General features: G+C 48.6%; 1 protein-coding gene and 1 pseudogene across 1 annotated transcript in view; one reads left to right on the top strand and one right to left on the bottom strand.

Moving 5' to 3' along the window:
- Positions 1 to 774: 774 nt before the first annotated feature.
- The window catches only part of PDCD10 (programmed cell death 10), a 47,110-nt gene continuing 33,954 nt past the window's right edge, over positions 775 to 13,930 (top strand). Inside the window, exon 1 of the mRNA XM_058661506.1 lies at positions 775 to 960. The gene's annotated coding sequence lies outside the window, so the exon portion shown is untranslated. The remainder of the gene's footprint in view (positions 961 to 13,930) is intronic.
- Positions 5,161 to 5,819, bottom strand: LOC101519089 (high mobility group protein B1-like; annotated as a pseudogene).

Genomic DNA, 13,930 nt, shown 5'->3' with positions numbered 1-13,930 from the left:
CCTCCCCGCCGCCCAGGCCCCGCCTCCGCCCGCCCAGGCCCCGCCTCCGCCCGCCCAGGCTCCGCCTCCGCCCGCCCAGACCCCGCCTCCGCCCGCCCAGGCCCCGCCTCCGCCCGCGCGCCGGCCAATGGGGCGGCCGCTGCCGGCGCGGGGGCGGGACCGCCGCTGAGGGAGCCGCCGGGGGCGCCCGGCTCTGAGGGAGCCGCTCCCCGAGCGCCCCGTCCTGAGGAGGCCGCCCTGTCCTGAGGAAGCCGCGAGGGGCGCCCCGTCCTGAGGGCTCGCTCCTCCCTCCTGTCACTGAGGAGGCCGCCAGGCCGCGGGAGCCCCGTCCTGAGGAGACCGCCCCGCGCTGAGGGAGCCGCTCCCACCGCGGGATGCCCGGCTCTGAGGGACCCACTGGGTCGCTTCCTCATCCCCGGGGCCCCTCGCACAGCTCCGCCTCACACCTGCACCCCAGTCCCGCCCCACCCCGCCGGCTGCTTGGGGCGCCCCGCACGCCCCCGCCTTCCCCTCTGCCGCGGGACACACCCATCCTGGCCGCCCCGGGTCCCCGCTCGGCCCCCCGCCCGCTTCCGCCCGCCCGGCCGGCTCTGCGCGCTGATTGGCGCAGGTGAGCGCCGGCCCCGCCCTTCCTCCCCGCTGCGCGCCCTCGCTCTCCGCCCCTCCGCCTCCCGCAGAGGCCGGGGCGGCTCCTGCCATTGGCTGCAGCAGTCCCCGCCTGTCGCCTCAGGCTGCCCCGCGCGGCCTGCCGGGAAGTGTAGTCCGCCGAGCGCGGGCACGGCCGACGACGCCTGCGAGCGAGACTACGAGCGCCCACAGGCCCTTGCGCCGCTCCGGCTGGGCAGGATTCCGGACAACGCCTGGTTCCTCTCGGGTCCTTCCGGCGTCGCCGGAGTGAATTGATCCGGGAGTTGAGGAGGGCTCCGGAGGTGGGAAGTGAAGGCAGCGGCTGAGGTGCCGGTAAGCCGCGGGGCCGGCGAGGCCTGGGGGCGCCCGGGGGCCGCTGGGGCCCGCCTCTGCCCGGCGGGGCGGCGAGCGGGGCCCTGTGGGCGTCCGCGGGCTGGCCCTGCGCGGGCGGCGTGAGGCGGCGGTGTGGACGCCGCGCCCGTGGGGCCCGGGCGGCTCCCGGGGGTCTGCCCTGGGTGGGCGCGGGGCGAGGGCGGGTCGGCCCGGGAGGGCCAGGGCGGATGTGCGTGGGGTGGGGTCCCCCGAAGGTGCGGCCGGTCCCCGGGCGGCGGGCGAGGCGGAGGGGTCAGGCCCAGGGCGGAGGTGACACCTCTGGGGACCGGGCGGGAGCCTCGGCCGGAGGGGCTGCCCAGGGTGTGTCCACTGCTGCGCTGGTGTCAGAGTGCTTCCACGTCAGGATGCTGATGGAGACGTCGAGGAAATGCGCGAGGGGCCAAGGTCACGCAGGTGCCGACCTGAGGCCGGCTTGTGCATCTCGGGACGGGCAGGAAGTGGCCGAGTCATAGGACTGATGTGTTTGTGGCGGAGGGCAGGGTGGCCTTCAAGGAAACAGAGCCAGACGGGGCTGCGACTGCCTGTGGAGCAGCCCCTGTGCCCGTCGGGAGAGCAGGGCCTCCGTCCGCGGAGCGGTGCGGGCAGCCGCGTGTCCGGGCCGGCCGTCCTCCCTCTGCCCTGGGTGCTGCTGGCCCTCCTGGTGGCACCCAGACCAGCAGGCAGGGAGAGGTCAGGGTGCCCGCGGCCGGGCAAGAACCACTGCCCTTTCTGGCAGGTAACATTTTTATGTTTGAAATCCATTTCCTTTTCCTTATTTGATTCTCCTATGTGTGTGTGTGTTTGTAAATAATAAAGTCAGGCTCCTACATATTTGAAGTTTTTGTCAACATTATCTGTGACTTTTAAATTGTTCCTGTTTACATTTAAAATGATAAATACATAACGTATTATTCACAGCCGAAAACGCTATCCTGCTTCCAGACTCAGCTTCTGGGAACTTTTGGTTGTGACTGGGTGTGTAGCTCATCAGAATTACTACTGAACAACTTTTTTTTAAATGGCAACATAGTAGTGTGTATGTCCATGTAAAGATGTTTTCACGTTAAGTGTACATCCGTAAAGATAGCTAATTGTAGTTAACAGATGATCTGTTACTTGGGTTGATCATTCAGATACATTGTATTTTAGATACCGTAATTATTAATAATATGTGTAATCTCTAAATGCAGAAACACTTTCTGGGAGCAAAGGTATGGCAGTCCCACATGAGGGAAATTCAGGTTATCTGGAAATTGATAAAACTTCTATTAACGAATAGAGAGGGAAGTCTGATGGTACAGACTGAACTGAAATCTGGAGTAACTAGCACTGCGAGCCGCCAAGTCCGTGAGCAAAGTAGTTGACCTGCCAGGCTGAGACAGCTCACCCAGTGGCACTGCGTGGCGTGCGGTGGTGCTGTGCTAATTTGTAGAGTGACAGAGTTTTGGGAGCCCCTGAGCAGCAGTAAGTGCTGGTGAAGGAGCGGCGCTGTGCTTGGTAGGTGGCCGGCCAGGTGTGTGCTGCTGTTGGGGACGGGGTGAGGTGGGTCTTCAGACTTGTGCCGGCCAGGTGTGTGCTGCTGTTGGGGACCGGGTGAGGTGGGTCTTCAGACTTGTGCCGTGCAGGTGTGTGCTGCTGTTGGGGACGGGGTGAGGTGGGTCTTCAGACTTGTGCCGGCCAGGTGTGCTGTTGTTGGGGACAGGGTGAGGTGGGTCTTCAGACTTGTGCCATGCAGGTGTGCTGCTGTTGGGGACGGGGTGAGGTGGGTCTTCAGACTTGTGCCGGCCAGGTGTGTGCTGCTGTTGGGGACGGGGTGAGGTGGGTCTTCAGACTTGTGCCGGCCAGGTGTGTGCTGCTGTTGGGGACGGGGTGAGGTGGGTCTTCAGACTTGTGCCGGCCAGGTGTGTGCTGCTGTTGGGGACGGGGTGAGGTGGGTCTTCAGACTTGTGCCGTGCAGGTGTGCTGCTGTGCCTTGTGGAAGGCACGGGCTGAATGGAATGTGCTGCTTCCGTGTGTTTGCGGTTTGCTTCTCCGTGAACTTTTCTTTACCTCTGAGGTCTATTTTGGTTTGATAATTCACCTCTGCAGGAGTGTCCTGATGGTGTTTGTCCTCTCGCTATCTGCAGGAGTGCTCGGATCTTTTACGTATCTGCACGTTGGAGACTTGGAAGAGGTCGCAGAGGGATGTGTCCACATTTGCCGTCATTTGGGGGTTTACAGGAGCCTGTGTCAGCTCGGGAATGTCATCTCTCAGAGGACGTGGGGTGACTTTGAGCTGCGCCTCTCTTAGCTTGTGTAAGAAGAGAGGCTGTCTTGCGTTTGTCCTTGTAGTCTTCAGTAGCTGGCATAGTTGGAGTGCCTTTTAAAGAGCGAATAGGCTCAGTTGGGTTGACTTGTTCAAGGTCATGGAGTTAGTAACTGCATGACACAGGTCTTCTCGCTGGGCACCTTTAATATTGTGGAACAAGACTGAGCGTCCTTAAATTGTTTCGTGTGTGTGTGTGTGTGTGTGAAGGAGAGAGAGAGAGAGAGAGAGAGAGAGGGAGGACGGCGTAGCAAGACTGAAATATTGGAATGCTGTTGGCGTCTCTTGTCGGTGATGTTCCCTGTCCCTCTGGCATTGGCCAGCCTCTCCCTGACTGGCTCCCTTAGGTCTTCACCCACCGGGCTTTGCACATGCTTTGCCTCCTGGTGTCTGAATTTTCCTCTTTTCAAATCTTGACTGCGCCGTGGGCCATTTTTACCTTGTGGCTTAGAAGTTATTCTTCCAGGAGTTTTGCTTGACCTGTGGCCACTCCTTTCCAAAAGCACAGGTGGTCTCCCCGGTATCCGCACTGCATGTTATGCTCCTTTGTGGCTGCATTACTAGAGGAGTTGAATTATTGCTGCATTGCTTTGATAAGTGTTTGTCTCACTTACTAGTGTATGAACTGAGCAGGCCTCTCTTCATTTGTTGTGTGTCTTACTCCACTACCTACGTGGTACCTGGCTCAGGGTAAGTGTTCAGTCAATATTTGCTGAGTGAAGGAGTGTGTTCATTCACAGTGCTTCTGTCACTTTAGCAGGAACAGGAATTCAGAAGAGAAAAGTCCCATTGGCGTCCTACCTGCAGGAAGGCCTGAGGAACACGGTAACAATCGCCTGAACCAAAGCTTGAGAAAGTTAGGAGAGATACAAAGGAGTTTCTTGATATTTTAATACAAACTGTAGAAAGATGCTTATGTTTTGGAGGTTTGTGGGAGGATAAGGAACTTTCTGTGTGGAAATGATGATGCTTTTCCCCTTATCTCTTCATGATTTGCTTTGTTTTTAGCCATACTATCTTTGTGTCAGCTGTACCTCTACCATCACTTGCTTCCTTTTCTAAGAGGACTTTGTAAAATTGAGTAGTTTTTGTTTCGGACAGTTATGCTTTTGAAAATTGCATAATCATCCAGTAAATTTTAAGATAGCATATTATTCATATGAAATCCAGAGGTTTAGATAGCAAAAAGAACATGATTCTAGAAACATGCAAACTAAATTTCGAGATGAAGTTTTGCTTGGCTTTGTCTTGGAGAGCAGATCTCGTCTGTTGCCTTAGCACAGCCGTGACGTGGGAGAAGCTCAGAAGCCCTTAGTGGCTCTAGCCCTCTGTGCGCCGATGCATTCTCTGATTGACTGTTCTACAGGATGCTCCAAAAGTGATGGTTGGTGTTTGGCTATAAAAGTTGATTCTGGTGCTAGATTTTGTTACTTAATGTTAGTCTTTACTAAGTCTTAAACTTATTTTTTTTTTCTAATAAGCAAAATTGTATTTACTTAGAAGCATTGAGAATGTCAACAAAGCAGCTGCACGTTTGTGCTTTGCAATTACAGGGTGGTACTCAGTTGACAGAACAATGATTTTGTGTAAGCTGCATCAGAGACAACTGAAGATGAGGAACTACCGTCCCCATGTAGAACTAGTTCGTGCTGTGCACCAGCAGGAACCTGCTTTACATTGCCACGCCAGTTTACAGCCCCCATACTGCACCAGGGAGGCTATCTACACACACATTCGGTCATGTGTTAACTATACAAGATTTAAAAACAAATTTTACACAGCCTTACATTTAATTTTTTTTTCTTTAAAAGGAGTGAGTTGTGTACAGGGGGGTTAAAGGCTTTATACGCTTGGTCTTAGCCAAAAGGACGAGAAGCGATGGTTAAATGCTTTATAGACAAGGAAGAAAACTGCACTAGAACCAACTTATCATCACCATCATCATCTTCATCTTCATCCTTTTGATCTTCCTCCTCTTCCTTCTTTTTCTTGCTCTTTTCAGCCTTGATAACTCCCTTTTTGGCTGCGTCAGGTTTTCAGGTTTTTAGCTCGGTATGCGGCAATACCCTTCTCGTTCTCCTTCAGCTTGGCAGCCTTCTCGGGAGGCTGCTTGGTGGCGGCAGTGTTCCCCATCTCTCCCAGCTGTTTGCAGCATCACCACTGGAGAGGCCAGGGTACTCCCCTTTGATTTTTGGACGATACTCAGAACAGAACAGGAAAAAGACCGAAGGAGGCCTCTTGGGTGCATCGGGATCCTTGAACTTCTTTCTTGTCTCCCTTCTAGCAGGGATATAGGTTTTTATTTCTCATAACGAGCCTTGTCCGCCTTTGCCATGTCTTCACATTTGCCCTCTCCTTCTCAGACACGGTCTTCCGCCTCTCTGAGTGCTGCTCTGGAAACTCCCAAGTTGACGGGAGTTCCGGTGCTGCTGCTTGTGCTCCTCCCGGCGAGTTTGTGCAGAGAATGCATATGACGACGTTTGCCTCTCAGCTGCTTAGGATCTCCTTTTCCCATGGTTAGTTATTTTTCCTCGGCAAGGCACAGAGTTGCCCAGTGCCCATCCAGCTCTCACTTGCCCTGGCGCCGTCTCTGTGGAGCTCAATGTATAAAAGTCAATTCTGCTGTTACCTGGATCTTGGTTACAAACTTCACGTTTACATATTATAACCAGTATGTGGAAGATAGAACTAATGTACGTTTTGGATTATTAAATACATGTTTTGGATTATTAAGATGACTATGCTGGATAATGTCACTAAGAATTTTAAACCAGTTCACTGATAGATAATTGCTTTCCTGCGATAGAAATGAAAACTGAGATCGAAGTTCAGTGTTGTGGTTGATTGTATCATGAGTGCCTTTTTAATGTTGAAGTTGCAACCAGAAGGCTTTTGCTTTAGGCTTTATATTCTTGCATGAACACAATGTAAAAAAGAAACCAAAGCACCTTTATTTTAGCGGTTGAAGAAAATCTATTTCATGGGGTAGACTGTGGTTGGTGTTGTGTTTTTGTCTCTCTGAAAATATTGTCTCAGTTAATCTTCAGAATTACATATAACTGGATGCATTTGCGACACTGATATCTTTTCAGTATCACCCTTCCATTTTTTTAAAGATTTATTTATTTATTTATTTATTGGAAAGTCAGACAGAGAGGAAGAGAGAGAGGAAGATCTTCCGTCTGATGATTCACTCCCCAAGTGACTGCAATGGCCAGTGCTGCGCCAGTCCGAAGCCAAGAGCTTTCTGGGTCTCCCACAGGGGTGCAGGGTCCCAAGGCCTTGGGCCGTCCTCGACTGGCCTCCCAGGCCACAAGCAGGGAGCTGGATAGGAAGTGGAGCTGCCTGGGTTAGAACCGGCATCCACGTGGGATCCTGGCGCATTCAAGGTGAGGACCTTAACCACAATGCTATCACGCCGGGCCCCACCCTTCCATTTTTAATCTGAATAACCATGTTCTTACCTACCAAAAAATGACTCAATTTCAGTTTTGTACAATTGCCTAGAATCAAATGTTGCTACAAGGATTAACAGAGAGAGGACAGGGGGATGAGGAAATGGAGAGGAAGAAAACAGGATTTTGTTAGCGAACTGAGAAATTGCTGGGTACAAAGAGAACATATTCAGTAGTCATCAGTGCCACTTGCCAGCGTTGAGTCTCAGTTGCCTAGTACTAATCCTTTGGTTGGCTCGCTTGCTGAGTGTATAGTATGTGGGAAATTGGCGTAAGTGCGCCAGAAAGCTCTGCAGGCCGGTCTGAGTCCTTGCTGCACACCAGGCCTGATGCTGAGGATCATAAATGATGTCATGAATTCTTGCAACAGTCCTGTGAGGTGGAGTATGATGGTCCCCGCCCGATCTGTTATGAGGAAGCTGCGAAGAGCTTAAGGGACTTGGCCAAGGTCACAAGACCAGTAATTGCTTGGGTTAGCACTTATTTGGGCTGCTAACTCAGAGCATGGTTTTGGTTATTGTAAAAATGATGTCAGTGATTGAATTCCTTTGGAAGCCAGTTAACTTTAGTGCTGCAACCGCTGTTGACTAACAACTGTAATGTAGATAATTTTTCTTTAGTATCGAAATAGGTTAGTCTTCTAATGCTATGTGAAATACTTGGCTTGTTGCTCATAACATGTGTACCACTTGCAGTTGGAGTCGTGGCCTCTGGTGTCAGCTGTAAAGTCACGGGCTGTCCTGGACAGTGCGAGGAAGTAGGTCCACGGGCCTTGCCTTTCTCATGCTAGAACTGATGCGATATAGCATCACTTACCTACTTCGTTATTTTTCTTTTTTGTCTTCTACAAAAACATACATCTGTCGCAGTTGTAGGAGATAGGTGAGTGTATGATGTGGCAGAATCTTGCACCACACAGCGTCCTGACATGCCACTCCATGTCTTTGCTGGCTGTTCACTGCAAGGCTGCATGTCCTCCAGGGCCTGGACTACAAATGACTTTTCATCATCACTGACTATGCCACATGCTAAGAAATAAAGAAATGGATAAGTGTTGCTCTTGATGGAATTTATTTCTTACTAGAGACAAAAAGAAGGGGATGAAAGTCCATGGAATGGCAGTTAGTCATTCTCATTTGGTGATTGGGGCCATAGCTCAGGGAAAATTTGCGTTCTGGTCCCACTTTGAAATACTTCTCTTTCTGATTCAGCCATTGGCTCTTAGGTTGGAATAATCTGGAACCCAACTGAAGTACAAATCAAGCAATGATAAACTCCTACGCTGTTAGACTTGCAGTATCTCAGACTTACAGAGGTTACTGCGACAGAAGCCAGAAGGCAAAGGTAAATGAGTCAGATACAGCCTCTAGTCAGCAACTGCTCCTTGTACCAGTTCACATGGTCACGGATTGTCTTAATTCCAGAAGAGTGTGAAAAGCTGGAGTCCTTGATTCAAAATACATGTGCGTTATGATTTATCCATATTTAAATTAGCATTCTGATATCAAAATAAAACAGAAGAACTCCCAGGGTTTACCTTAATTTTGAATAGACTTCCTCAGAAAATGTGTTACAGTTTTTGCAAAGTGAAGATTGTGGGAGGACATGTACATACAATAGTGGTATATCTCAGTTTTGGTGACTGCATTTGTCCTGGAGATCATTTGGGAGCTAAAGGTGAGATTAAATGATACCATAAGACAGTCCTTGCTTCAGTAGCACTAAGAGTCAAATACTTGAGCTAGAGGCTCATACTTTAATCGACATCTGAGTGCCTCATGGTAATATATTTTTGTGCAAAAAGCATTTAATCCAGGTTCAAGCGTCAGCACTCCATGTGGGTGCTGGTTTGTGTCCCAGCTGCTCCACTTCCCATCCAACTCCCTGTTTGTGACCTGAGAAAGCAGTGGAGAATGGCTCAAGTGTTTGGGATCCTGAACCTGCATGGGGGATCTGGAGAAAGCCCTTGGCTCCTGCTTTTGGAGCAGCTCAGCTCCAGCTGTTGCAGCTGTTTGGGTAGTGAACCAGCAGGTAGAAGATCTTCCCATCTCTGTCTCTCCTTTTTCCACTAAATCTGTCCTTCAAGCAAAAATAAATTAAAAAGAAAACTTTGAAGGAAAGGGGAGGTATGTTTCCTATGCTAGATCTTAGGCAGTTAGTTGTGAAGTTGAAGAGTAGCTGTCTACAGTGCAGAGCAAGTGCGTGGGCTCCAGGTGGGACAGGTTCCTTCAGCTTTCCTTACAAGTGTAAAGAACTTAGAAATACTCCAAGGATTCAGGATTTTGTGTTTGCTGTTTGCTTCTAGGGGGAATTAAAGAAAAGCTGTAGCATTACTGTGGAAAATTAACATACGAAGTTGCAAAAGCTGATAAAGCAAACCTTCATTTCAAATACTGTTAGCATTATTTTACGTGTGAGCTCTCGAAGATTGGAAATGGTATGCACTAAGGATGAACTTTATGGAAAGGGACAAATGTATATCTAACCTTGCAACTATTTTCCTCAAAATTTTGTTCAGACCAGTATTTTTAAAAAACTAGGCATACACATGCAGGGAACCCATATGGGCAATGGTTCTAATCCCAGCAGCCCCACTTCCCATCCAGCTCCCTGCTTGTGGCCTGGGAAAGCAGTCGAGGACAGCCCAAAGCTTTGGAACCCTGCACCCCTGTGGGAGACCTGGAAGAGGCACTGTGCTCCAGGCTTCAGATCAGTGCAGCTCTGGCCATTGCGGTCACTTGGGGAGTGAATCATTGGACAGAAGATCATCTTCTCTGTCTCTCCTCCTCTCTGTATGTATCTAACTCTGCAATAAAAATAAATCTTAAAAAAAAAGACTAGCAATTAGAATAGGAAAAAATTGTGAGAATTGGCACAGCTAGAGAGATGTGTGATCTTAAAGGTGCTGCTTCACACTATTTGAGGAGCTGTTACTACTTTGATTATTGTTACTGATAATTGTTATTGCTGATCCCACTTCCTGTCAGCTAGTCCAGGGGTAATGAGCCATTTGATTATCCTGTAGAGATTATCTCCTTTTACAAATTATCTCAAGAAGGTCATTGATCAGCTCTTGATTTTCCTCTGCTGACTGCTTCTGCGTCACAGCTGTCTTAAGGAAGTTGATGCATGTACATTAAGAGAATAAAGTGAGTTTAATGGAGCCTGGCAAATAGTTATAAAATACATCTAATGATCAAATTCCTTTATATATTCCAAAACATAATTTGCCTTCAGTGATACAGATATACGTAACTTCTAGTTTGTCAAGTACTTTATGTACCATTTTTACAAATAGGGAAGAAAAGCTTCTGAGAAATATGTATGTGGCCTTTATGATACTGTGATATCAATAATAGCTGTAATTGTATGTGCCACGCAGGGGCAGGTGAAGGTGAGATGGGAGACGGAGGGCACGCTGTGTAAGGAGACACTCAGCATATCGTGTCAGAGTCGATGCCCCTAGGAGTCTGCTTTGCTCCCCTAGTTTACAGCACGTTTATCATGTCATTTTCTTAGAATTTTGGATAAAATGTGAGTAGCAAAATGAATTAAAATAATAATGAAGTTTAGCAACCACTGTATTGCTTTATATACAACTTTTAACCTTTTGAGGTGAGTATTTACATTACAGTAATTTCCGGTTATATTCAATGAACTTATGTTATTTAAGTGGTATCACATAGCTGAGCCAAAAAAAATAATTAAACTTGGTTCTTTCTGCTCCAAATCTGAGCATTCATCCTGTTCTATATTACTAGTTTGTGTGTGGAAAAATTTAGTTACTTTCGTCAGTTTTATAGATTTCTGTATTGTGAAACAGTATCATGCACTTTACATGATGGGGGTGAATTTTTTTTAAAGATTTATTTGTTTGTATTTATTGGAAAGGCAGATTTACAGAGAGAAGGGGAGAAAGAGAGAGAGGTCTTCCGTCCACTCCCCAAGTGGCCGCAGTGGCCATGGCTGGCTTAATCTGAAGCCAGGAGCCAGGAATCTCTTCCGGGTCTCCTATACAGGTGCAGGTCCCAAGGCTTTGGGCCATCCGCTACTGCTTTCCCAGACCACAAGCAGGGAGCTGGAAGGGAAGTGCAGTAGCTGGGACGCGAACTAGTGCCCATATGGGATCCAGTTGTGTGCAAGTCAATGATGTAACCACTGAACTATCATGCTGGGCCTTGGGATGTCAAGTTTTAGTAGAACAAACTGGTGCTTCTGTGGAAAAGCTGCATCCCCGCTCTGTCTCTGAGACACCGGGTTCCCAGTTCCTGGGGCTCTGGGTGAGATGCTGGTTGCTCTGTGGATGACACAGGTGGTGGGGCTCTGGGTGAGATGCTGCTTGCTCTGTGGATGACACAGGTGGTGGGATCGTCGGCCAGCAGTGCAGTCTGCTTGTCCGAAGTGACTAGGCGTGATTGTCGAGAACACCTGTCATCATTCTGTTTCTCTTTTTTTTTTTTCAAAGAAAAGGGTTCTTTATATTTGAAAAGCAGAGTGATGGATCCTTCCACCCAGCTGTCTGTGCGTTCACTGTTCACTCCCCAGATACGTACGTGTAAGAGCTGGACCTGGGCCAGGCACCCAAGGCGTGGGGTCATCATGTGCCGCTTGCCAGGACCAGCACTGCAGAGTAGCTGAGATTTGAAGTAATCCCCTTCAGATAGGATGGACATCCCCAGTGGCAGCTGACCCCCTGCAGTGCAGTGCCCGCCTTGGTTCTGTGCTTGGAATCTCTTCGGATATTTCTCTAGATTATAGAATTTAGGGATTGAACTAGAAAGTATATAGTGTCTGTGGCAGACATACTGCGATGGACAGTGAGGTGTAGGGCACGTGGAGTCGCATCATGGCACTGTGCCATCCTGGGACATTGTATTTTCATTTGCCAGCATGTATTATTTCAAAGACATTTGAACTCATATTTCAGATGATGTTTTTATTAGAACTTGTTACATTTTAAAAGAATTTTTTTAAGATTTATTTATTTATTAGAAAGTCAGGTATACAGAGAGGAAGATCTTCCATCCGTTGCTTCACTCCCCAAGTGGCCTTAATGGCTGGAGCTGAGCTGATGTGAAGCCAGGAGCCTCTCCCAGGTCTCCCACGTGGGTGCAGGGTCCCAAGGCTTTGGGCCGTCCTCAACTGCTTTCCTAGGCCACAAGCAGGGAGCTGGATGGGAAGTGGGGCTGCTGGGATTAGAACCAGTGCCCATATGGGTTCCCTGCATGTGCAAGGTGAGGACTTTAGCCACTGTGCTACTGTGCTGGGCCCAAAAGATTTGTTTTTCTTGGAAAGGGAAATTTACAGAGAGAAGGAGAAACAAAGAAAGATCTTCCATCCATTGGTCCACTCTGCAGTGGCTGCAGCAACTGAAGAAGCTGAGCTGATCTGAAGCCCATAACCATAGAGCTGCTGAGTCTGTCATGTGGGTGCAGGGACCCCGGCTTGGGCCATCCTCCACTGCTTTTGTAGGTCACCAACAGGGAGCTGGGCGGGAAGTGGAGCAGCAGGGGCGCTAACTGGATCCCATATGGGATGTAGGTGCTTGCAGACTGAGGATTAGCCTGTTGAGCCATTGTGCTGGTCCCTCTTAAACTTCTGAAAAATCAGAAAACATTTATCTTGCAGGTTGGATTTGTTGGGATAGTCAAAGTTATATCTTTCTGGTCTTGATTAAAAGAGAAAAAGCACTGGAGCCGTGGACCAGTCAGTAGGGAGTATCAGAGGGGCAGCTCCTCCAGGTTTGGTTGAGGGAGTTAGCTTTCCAGTGAAGTGATAGTGTTAAAGTATCTGCTCTGTGTAGTTATTTCAGAGTGCAGAGATCCAGTGCTTAGTAACTTAAAGTCAGAGTTTCTGGTCCGGTTTAGTGGTTGCTTCATTTCGGTCTGTTATTTTCAGGGCTACCACTGCCCTGTCCTTCAGGAACACAGAAGGTGGCTTGTCCTCTGTGGGCGGAGTGCTCAGTATTACAGATTCCCCTTAAATGCAAAATGCTGCATATTCAACTGGCAGTCGTGTGTGTTTCTGAAGATTAATTTTTATAGAACCTTACTGAAAGAACATGTAGAATTATAGGAGAGGTCATTAGAAGGAGTGGGAAGTAGAGAGAAGTACTGTATATCCTTAAGACTTTAGACTGAGGTCGCAGTAGCATCCTATTCTTATGCCAGTCTGCCCTGCTTTGCTGCTAGTTTCTTCCTCTGTATTTTTTATCTCGTTTTTGAAACAACCATAACGTCCCAGCATGAGAAGGTCCTAGAAGATGTGAAGGTTATGGAAGGAAGTGCCCACCTTTCCAGCTGTGTGAAGTAGATGGGCTGTGATTTGTAGAATCAAGTGCCTGCTGGGTGTGATTCTTGATTGTTTCTTACTGAGAGAAAGTATTGGAATGTTAGTTTGCTGAAACATTGAAGCAACCACCTCATGGGGAGGACATCTTTACTGATATTTCAAAGTAGTTTTTGTGATCCTACGTGAGATTTAACAAAAAAAAAATTCTCCTGATATTACTTTAGAACTTAAATTAGACACGGGAAATGAAATCTTAGAGTGCCATGACCTTGAGCCACCAGTCCTGCCTCAGGCTTAGGCACAGCAGGTTGTGTGTGCTCTGCTGAGCTCAGCCCCAGCAGTGCTTGTTCCGTCTGACTCTCACCTGGCTGCTTCCCGTCCTTAAGAGTCCTCGGAGTTACCTGCCAGAAATACAGACCCGGGGTCTCCCTTGCAATTTCTGAATGAGTCATCTTTGCAAATGACTGTTTTAAAAAAATAGATGGGTAGGCTAGAGCCCGAGTGAAAGAGATCTTCCATTTCCTGATTTGACCCCAAATGGCCATGATAGCTGGGGCTGGGTTAGGCCAGTCAGGAGCCCAAAATGCTAAACCAATCTCACAGATGGCAGGGCCCCAGATGCTTGGGCCTTTTGCTATTATCTCATGGGTATGATGCAGAGATGACTAGGAAATGCATTAGCTGGAGTTAAACCCTTGCCCTGATACCACTGAGGGTAAACAGTGTTTTAACTTGCTGTACCACAACACCACTCCAAATAACTATTTAAATAACTATTTTTTTAAAAAAAGATTTGTTTATTTTTATTGGAAAGCCAGTTATACAGAGAGGAGGATGGAAGATCTTCCATCTGATGGTTCACTCCCCAAGTGACCGCAAC

Source organism: Ochotona princeps, chromosome 3 (assembly GCF_030435755.1).
Source record: "Ochotona princeps isolate mOchPri1 chromosome 3, mOchPri1.hap1, whole genome shotgun sequence".
NCBI classification, from domain to species: Eukaryota; Metazoa; Chordata; class Mammalia; order Lagomorpha; family Ochotonidae; genus Ochotona; species Ochotona princeps.
This window is presented reverse-complemented; position numbering and strand designations above follow the sequence as displayed.